Source organism: Vanellus vanellus (genome assembly GCF_965231255.1).
Source record: "Vanellus vanellus genome assembly, chromosome: 7".
Taxonomy (NCBI): Eukaryota; Metazoa; Chordata; class Aves; order Charadriiformes; family Charadriidae; genus Vanellus; species Vanellus vanellus.
Genome location: NC_138912.1, coordinates 1966294 through 1973793, shown reverse-complemented (window position 1 = coordinate 1973793; position 7500 = coordinate 1966294). Strand labels below are relative to the sequence as shown.

Genomic DNA, 7500 nt, shown 5'->3' with positions numbered 1-7500 from the left:
TTTGAAGTAATTGCGTTTAAATCCGCAGCTTGTTTTAAAGCCGGCGTCATTAAGCGTGTGAAGAGACGGGGCGAGCGCGGGGAGAGAGCATTTTTTAGCACTAAGAACCCGCTCCCTTTTGGCGGGCGCGCAGCGAGGGGAGATAGATCCGCGGCCCTCCGATTTGGCACAAATTTTCTTTCTGACTGAAAAACCTGCCCGCAATAATAAAAACAGGAAGACATTCATTTGCTTCATTCCAGCTGCTGGTTCCAGCTATTAAATGAGTTCCAGTTTCATTTCAATAATGATCATCTTCCTGTAACTTCCCAATCATGCATTTGTCATAATGCAGTAATTTTCTAGCTACAAACAGATCCTCGTAATGAGGCAGTTTTTCACATTAGCAGCATAACTACATAATAAGAACATCTGCAGTTCCTTTTCTGAGGGACAAGAGAGAGCTTCAATTAAGCCATGGGGATTGTTAAATAAGATATAGTATATTTTACTAACAGGGACACCCGCACCCTGCTTTAGCAGACTGCAAGCCTTCAACGTGCCTGAATGAACACAGGTTGTAATGTGTAAAAATTAAATAAAGTAAAATTAAATTGCTCAATACAGAGACATTCCTCTAGAGGGTGTTAGTGATTTCAGTGACAAAGTGCTATTTGCTGACAAGTAGTTTACACATTAACCAGCTGAATCCAAGGGGGAAAAATGCCAATAGCAATTATATCACCTTGAGGTTATTAAATGTCCTACTGATAAGTAACTAGGTGAACTTGACCAGGTGATAAAGACTGCTGTGAGCAAATGATTGTGCAGTGAAGAATGTCTCTTAGTCCTGCTGTTTCTCCAGATAGCTTTTCTTTCAAAAATGACTGTATAAAAAGTTGCATTAAAAATGTGTGGCCACTGAAGACAAAATTGATATTTAACTCCCTGCTGAATACTTCACCCCTATCAGAGCACCTTTATCATTTCACCTCAAAACATTATACAAAGTCTGCAAATGCCTGTTTTTTCTCCTTTTTTAGGCTTTAAAATGATGCTAAGTTCACCACTTTATCATCAACTGTCTCTACCAAGTGCATTTCATCTATAAGAAATTCAGATGCTCGGGAAATTAAAATTTCAAAGATCTGCTGCAAAAAAAAATCAATGGGTAAAGATCAATGCTCATAGAAATTTCATGAACTTTGAACTGATATGGGCATGATGATGAGAAGTGGTTGGAATTTCAGGTTGCTGATTGTTCCTCACCCAGATGAAAAGCAGCCTACGGGGTTGAGAGGAGGTATACATTTGAGATGGGTTTTCACTTTAATATTTTGTCAGACAAAAAATTAATTTTTAGTCTATTTCGGTAACAAGCACAAATAAAAAAAAATCAGCCTTTCCGATGTGACTTGTAATACCACCACTTCTTAAGAGCACCTAATGCTTTGCACATTAACACTGCAAAGAAATGAAATCGGTTCCCTTTGCAGCCGATTGCAGGTGCAAATTAATATTGTAAAATGAAGATCAATACATGGACAGGGCAAAATCAATAGTGGCTAAATTATTGCTGCATTTTCCTCCTCATTCAAGATGAGTTGTGTTTTCCTCTCAAAGTCAATACTTTGCAGCTTTTCTCATTAATTTCTCAATAAATTTGGCAATGAATTTCAATCACAGAACTCGGCAGGGTGAGCCAAGCATTGTGGAATGCATAGGAAATACAAAGGCATGGAGGGGTTGAACACATCATTCATCAGAAGGCACTCTTGCTTGTTGAAGCAGGACTAATATCCCTGGACTTACTAAGGACAACCTATTTACTGTAAAAAAAAAAAAATAAAAATAAAAAAAAATTAAAAGGCATTTAAGTTCTTCCCATTCCACAAAGAAACTAAAAATAGATTTTTCATTAAAAAAACAAAATGACACCTTTCTCTTTATCTCCCCAGTTTCTTGTAATCACCCAGCTTTCCTTCAGACCAGAAAGGGAAACAATGGCACTCACTCACTTGGTTCAATTACAGGCCTAAAACTCACAGGTCAGCTAATAATTACACTCAATCAGATAATGCTATAGAATTTTTCTTAAAATACTCATATTAACATCGGGAAAAACACCTTCTTTTGTGATATTTTTTTTTTTTCCTAATTGGAAAGCAAAGCCCACCCCAGGCGCCGACACCTGCAATGCCGTGTGCGGGCGCGGGCGGAGGGATGGTCCTCCCATTCAGGAGAGCCTGGCAGGGAATAACGGCACCGGGATGCGCCGCTGCCCACAGAGAAGGGAAGAGCCCCACCGCCTTGCCGCGAAAGAATACCCTTGCTGACAACGACTGGACTACGTTCAAACACTCCTGTTTACATATCTCAAAGAACGCGTTTGATTATGGCTTTTATAGTCTCGCTGAAACTGGAGCCCCTGCATCCAGCCCTCAACCGAGGAACGCAGCCCGTGCCCCGGCCTCGGGGAGAACGAGCTCCTGCGGGCAATGCAAAAATCACCCAGAAGTTAGCAAAGAAATATTAAAAGAGCGTAACGAAGGTCAGTGAAAGAGGGACGCTCATTTGTGCCTTTTACATCTTTGAAGACAAAAGTCTATTTACCCTGTTGAAGAAGAGCCTGTCCCTTTCACAGTCTTTTGTAAAGTAGGTCAGAACATCTCCAGCAGAACAGATTTTATACTAAAAAATGGACTGGGAGAAGAAATAAGACAAAGCTTCCTGGCCAGTCCCAGGCACCTACCAAACCAACCGCTGCCTTCTTCCTCCAGGAAGGAAGGAGCAGAGGGATGAGGGGAGGAAGGAAGAAAGCGAGGATGCAGGGCCGGATAATCATCAAAGAAACAAAGAACGTGTCCTCTACTAACTCCATTAATGTGCAGTAGACTGAGGTTGTAAATATGCTGTACGTCTAATAATGTGTCCTCTAATCTTCAAGAGCCAAATTCCAACACCTTCATGGATGTGGATGCTCAGCAGGGCTGATACACCCTCGCTGCAGGAGGGCTGCCAGGAGGCCACCAAGAAGTCCCTGATGATGGGGAGCTCCAGCCCCACCACCGCCCCCAACCCTTCCCTCATCGCCCCCAGCCAACGCTCAGGGACCACCCGGCCTCGCCAGGTTGTTCCACCGCAGGACTTTGGTTCCTTGGTGCACCTTTTGGTAGGTGGCACTCAGTCACAAGTAAAGCACTGGTATCTTCATGACCCCGGTTTCCGCAAGGACGCCTGCATTGCCACTTTTACTGAGAACAATTGTGCTTCAGGCTCTTACGTTTGCCAAAACAGTCATTACCATCATAATAGCTACAGATTAACTTTAAATGAATGAATGACCAAACGAGAGGGAGAAATACAGAAAGCAAGGGAGAAAGGAAGGAGGAAAAAAGAGAAAGAGAAAAAGAAAAAGAAGTTTCTGTGAAGCAAAAGAGCAGCACCAGTAAAAAGGCACCATGTGGGGGAAAAAAAAAAGATGGGACGAGGGGGAATGGCTTCAAGCTGGAAGAGGGGAGATTTAGATGAGATATGAAGAAGACATTTTTCCCTGTGGAGGCGGTGAGCCCCTGGCGCAGGGTGCCCCGAGAAGCTGTGGCTGCCCCATCCCTGGAGGTGGTCAAGGCCGGGTTGGACGGGGCTGGGAGCACCCTGGGCTGGGGGGAGGTGGCCCTGCCCAGGGCAGGGGGTGGCACTAGATGGTCTTCAAGGTCCCTTCCAACCCAAATCATTCGATGATTCCATGATTAGATGTTGGTTAGGGCAGTTTACTCAAACTCAGGTACACATCCCAGTGGTGCAGCTGGCCGTGAAGGTGGGGGAGGCTGCACACCCATGCTGACCTCCCAAGAGCTCTTCCCCGGGGCAGGGTAAGCCCTGTAGATCATGGGCCTCACGCTCTGTGTACAAAACCCAAGGTAAGATTACAGATCTGGGTCTGTACCGCAGCTCTCCTGGCACAGCACTACCTCAGATCCATCTCCCTCCCCGAGACTGCCCGCAGTGCCCACCACCTCCACCAGCATGGCCAGGGGGCTAAGGTGAGGCAAGGCCACAGCCCACAGCAGGGCTGAAGCTGACAGGCATCCCAAGAGCAAGGACTCTGCATGCTCAGGAGTCCTCTCCTTAAGGCAGCTGTAGGAACTGGCACAGCAACGCCCTGGGGGGACTGCGAGGGGGGGAGGTTAGGAGGACCTGTGGTTTGGGTTCAGCAACCCTTACAGCAGCCCACCTCAAAAAAAGCTGCCAAAAATTTCAAGGTGAGGTTTGGCACAGTTGTGGGAGAAGCACCCAGCTCTGGTGCAAGCTCCCCACCCTTGCTCCTACCCAACCGGTGCTTGTAATCTCCCCAGCTCAGTGCTCCCCATACCACAAAAATGAGTTAAGAATGCCACAGCACAGGTGGCACACAAGGGACAAAAGCTCACACAACCTCTGTTTTTATACGCTTCCCTGTAGCATCCCCCCGAGGCCACTGGATGGACATCTGGCTGGATGGACCATGCCTCTGGCCCTGGAGAGCCACAGTATGGCTTGGAGGAGAAAGCCTCACCTGGGACATGGACATCCTAAGGCATTGACCCAACCCACTGCATGGTCCAGAAATCACCTGCTGCTTTTACAGATATTTAGAGTCAGTGATAATGGATTAGAAAAATTAATTGAAGTATGAAGTAGCAAATGGAAACCACTCGAAGTAAACCCACATGCAGAACACTTGGTCTATCTGTTGACTGAGTTACCAGAGCAGACCCCATCACACGTTTCAATCCAAGAACAGCTTGCCATGCAAAATATCTGCAAATTTACCATGATTTAAACACGTAGAACAAGCAGATCCTGAGAAATTAAGGATCCCACCAGTAAGAAGCCAGATCTCATCAGTCATTAGCATGCAGTATCGCAAAGGAGGGGCTTGGCAGAATTTCAGTGAAGAATGAGAGGGGAAAGGAAACCTGTACGATATCTAATTGTAAGTGCTCCAATCACGCCAAGGAAGCACCACAGTCTAATACATATGTAACTATAATAAAACATGGCATTTTATGAAAACAACATGATACGACTAACAGGACAAAATATTCTGCTCCAAAAAATAAGGCATATTGCTGATTTGGTAAAGCGTTTCATTACTGTGGTATTACATCAAAGCAGCAAAACGTTACATTCCAACTATTTAATACTCCAAGGTATTTTACTAATTACAATATATTTTGCTGAAATAAACTGAGCTTACATCTGTTTTTATATTTGTGCTATTATTTGGGAGTTTATTCCTCTGCCAGGCCTCAGAGCTGAATAAATACCTCCTTCTGCAGATGGGTCTGCATGGAGCCATCTCCTTCCTCTTGCTCCCCTACACACATTTTACAGAATTCTGCCGGAATTCTGCTACCAGAGCCTGCGAGCACAGACATTCCTCCTGGCTGGGAGCACCAGCCCTGTGCCACATCGCTGGATTATAAGGAGCTGCAGCCGCCCCTTCCCAAAGAGCTGATGGAGCTGATGTGCATCAGCTGCCATAGAAACCTGGAGGAGGTACCTCTGCTCCTTCAGCAGGAGGGTGCACGACCGAGGGCTACGGTTCTTCTGAAACACGAGAATTTCAGGTGCTCTGCTGAAAACGATGCTTGATCACAGCAAACGGAAAACCTGATCGTTTGCCTGTCTGCGCTGGCTTAGCTCCTCAAAGGTATTTATCCCTCTCAGAACCATATGAGATCTGTGATGCTTCGGCAAACATCTGTAAGAGACGGTATTCTGCCCAACTTCTCTCCCTTTATATTTGGTAGCAATCACCCGGCGTAAGAATATAATACTGTAATATTTTAATGTAATATTTAGACAAATAGGATTTATAATCGGATCCTTAATATCATCTAACATAGCTTCTACAACAATATTCCTCCGTCATATAATAATTTCAAACAAAAATGTCTCTTGCTCAGAGTTGTGAAATCTCTGTATTACCTGTGGAAATACCTGTGGATATTGGAAAAAATACCTCCAATAACTAACCGAATTCAATGAGTCTATAAAAAAAGCTTTATTAAATGCTGAAGCACAGTGGATGTCGCAACTTTAAAAAGAGAAAGCAAGCCCATGTTATTAGTGTTCTAATTGTTCAGAATCGTGTAAAACTATTAGTTTAGTTTTCAATGAGAATTTAAAAACATTTATGCGGTACAAAATAAAAATATTTTCGTAGACTGAAATAATTTAGCTTAGAAAAAACTGGAAATGTTGAAGGTGTTTACTCAATCATCTGAGAAGATTAAAAAACACTTTTCTGAGGAGCCATGCTGCACATCCGTACAGGAGGAGATGTTCTCAAGATTGTATATATAAAAAAAAAATTCCTTTCTTTCCCCCCTTAATATTTGCATAAGTTGGAAATTGTGTAATTGAGAATATAAAACTCTCCAGTGCTAGACTGCAACTTTCAAGCTTATAAAAGATGAGGATAAAACCAGGAAATTCCGGGCGCGTGGATTGCCAGGGTAGCTCTCCGCACCCCTCCTGCCGCTCTCGCGCCCGCAGCCACCACGCGCCCCCCACCAGCGGCACACGCAGTCCCCACCGGGCAGCCCGCGCCGGGCAGCGGCACCACCCCACCTCCAGCAAGCATCCGCTGAGGAACACCAGAGCTACCACGGGGCTGTTCTCGTCGTGCGACTTTGCATGGTCTCAATGAAAGTTTGTGTATTTAAAAATCAATAGTCATCTACAGTAATTTATATTCAGGCTGTGAGTAGCAACCACATTGACTAACAGCTCTCGTGGAAATACCTGCCTTCCATATGCTTACCAAATGGGTTTAAAGAAATTATTAGAAACGTTAGGTTATGTCAAGAAGCTACATAATGGGCAATGTCTTAGAAATTATTTTAAAATATAAATAATACTGCCCATCCAAAATATTTTTCAAACCCCTTTTGATTTTTTTTTGTTCTGCAAATTGCATTCGCGACAGTTGTGATAATTAATTAAGAAAAAAAAAAAAAAAGGTACATGAGGCTTCAGGGTCATGACAGTGTCTTTAAACCAACTTTCATGAAAATCACTTGGCCAAAAAAAATGTGTCTATAAGACACAGACTTCCCAGCAGCTAAGGTTTGACACGAAAACACTGCCAAGCTTTTTAATTATAGCGGTAGCACTGTAATACGCAGCAGTATAAGAAGTTCCAAAATACAATAGGCTCATTCTTCTTATTAAGCCTGAGCTTCTGGGCTTTTTCCTTATTTCCATGTTACGTTAGACTCAATGCAAAGTCCATGAGGTCAGTGGACATGTCTCTCTTCAGCTCAATAGCACTTCGATGAGGGTACAAATTAATTTAATGGGAATACTGGTGCGGGCGTGTATCATGTCTAGCAGTAACTAGCCAAAAGCAGACATTCGGCTGGATATCTTCCAATGCAACCCAGGTTTCTCTGTTTGCTATCTTGCTTTCATAATACGAGAACAAGATGTACATTTTCAGCGAAATATCTTATTTCCTCTCCTTCCACCTTT

General features: G+C 43.8%; 1 protein-coding gene across 1 annotated transcript in view; it reads right to left on the bottom strand.

Annotated features, from left to right (window-relative positions):
* Positions 1–7500, bottom strand: part of EBF3 (EBF transcription factor 3) — a 120739-nt gene that overhangs the window by 21044 nt on the left and 92195 nt on the right. The gene's annotated exons all lie outside the window — the stretch shown is intronic.